The sequence below is a fragment of the Coenobita brevimanus genome, chromosome 15, assembly GCF_032717465.1.
Source record: "Coenobita brevimanus isolate Jiangsu-jjx chromosome 15, ASM3271746v2, whole genome shotgun sequence".
NCBI classification, from domain to species: Eukaryota; Metazoa; Arthropoda; class Malacostraca; order Decapoda; family Coenobitidae; genus Coenobita; species Coenobita brevimanus.
The window spans coordinates 34,896,222-34,897,613 of NC_136968.1; the positions used below are offsets into that span (position 1 = coordinate 34,896,222).

General features: G+C 44.8%; 1 non-coding gene across 1 annotated transcript; it reads right to left on the reverse strand.

Annotated features, from left to right (window-relative positions):
• Nucleotides 1–299: 299 nt before the first annotated feature.
• Nucleotides 300–418, reverse strand: LOC145390816 (5S ribosomal RNA). Its single transcript, XR_013895729.1, has one exon. It is a non-coding gene; the product is annotated as a 5S ribosomal RNA (ribosomal RNA).
• Nucleotides 419–1,392: the final 974 nt, after the last annotated feature.

Below are 1,392 nucleotides of genomic sequence, written 5' to 3' on the forward strand. Positions count from 1 at the left end.
TACTCTGTACTGTGCTAGGCTGGGTGTAAGCTCTTGAATCTACAGTAGAAATGTTAATAAAAGTTAAATGATATTTAAACAATTGTTTATTTATCAGATTACTTAGTAAAAGATAGAAAAGAGTACTGTACAGCATATACAAGTGAGGCCCAATCTCACTCACGCCCTGGCCTTCCTCTTTTTTCATTCATTCATTGCCAGACTCCATGTATCCCAGACAGGGTGGCCAAGGGCTTAGAGTTAGTTGTTTTACAGGGAGGGGCACTAATCCTCCACCAACCCCACTTGACACGTAGGGATGCCAACAGCATCTGGTGTTCCCAGGCGGTCACCCATCCAAGTACTAACCAGACCCAACGTTGCTTAACTTCGCTGATCGAACGGGAAGCGGTGTACTCAACGTGGTATGGCCGTTGGCTCTTGATAATTTCAAGCTTTTGCTCCAGTGTCAGGGTCCGATGTTGCTTCTTCTTGAGAGGCTCCACAGATGATGATGATGAGGGTGAAGGATGCTTGGGTGGCATGAAGCAAGATGCAAAAGATTCTCAGAGTACAGAAGGCACGCACTGCACAGCTGGGGAGCGGGAACAGACTGGGACAAAGCAGAGGTAGTTGCTTGCCTCGTCATACACAAGAGTGGCGCTGCGGTCGGTCGCGCGCCAAATTTGAATCATTTTCTCATAGCACTCCTCATACCATCGAAGCATATGCCTTTCGTATAGGGGAATTCGTCCTATGTTATTCACTTTTGTACCTTCGAATTTTCGTATATTGGGGCTTCGTTTATCAGGAACTCCCCGTATTAAGAAAGTGCCATAGAATGGTGCAATATCATGATTCCATATGGCCAGATACTAAGAATCTAAGGTTTGGTGTGTATAGAGTAATACTGCACCCATTAAGTCTTTTCACTGAGGGCCACTTCATGGCACATCAAGAATCACTGGAAAAGCAACGTTAGGCTAGGTGGCTCTTGGTGGCCCATAGTGAAAATACTCCCAGTACCGGTACCCTTGTGTCACCTAGCAAGTGACAGGAAGAATGGTACCAGGTGTCTACATATAGATTCAGACCCTGGCATTACTAAGCTGGTGTTGTATGCTCAAGAATTCTGACCTGCCATGGAAAAAGTGACCTGTGAGTCAGTTTTCCATTTTAAAAATGACCCTCCTGTAACCAAACCTGACCCAGAGGTTAGTTTTTTATGTAGAAAAGTCACCATGGGTCAGATTTCTGTACAGCACAGGTAGATTTGTAGCTTGCAAAGCTAAATGTTTGGCCAACATAGTGGTACAGGTAAATGAAGTATGGTACCTTATACAGTACCCTGGCGTCCAGTACGATGTTTTTGTCAGACAGTACTACCGTACTGAACAAACAACAGACTTTATG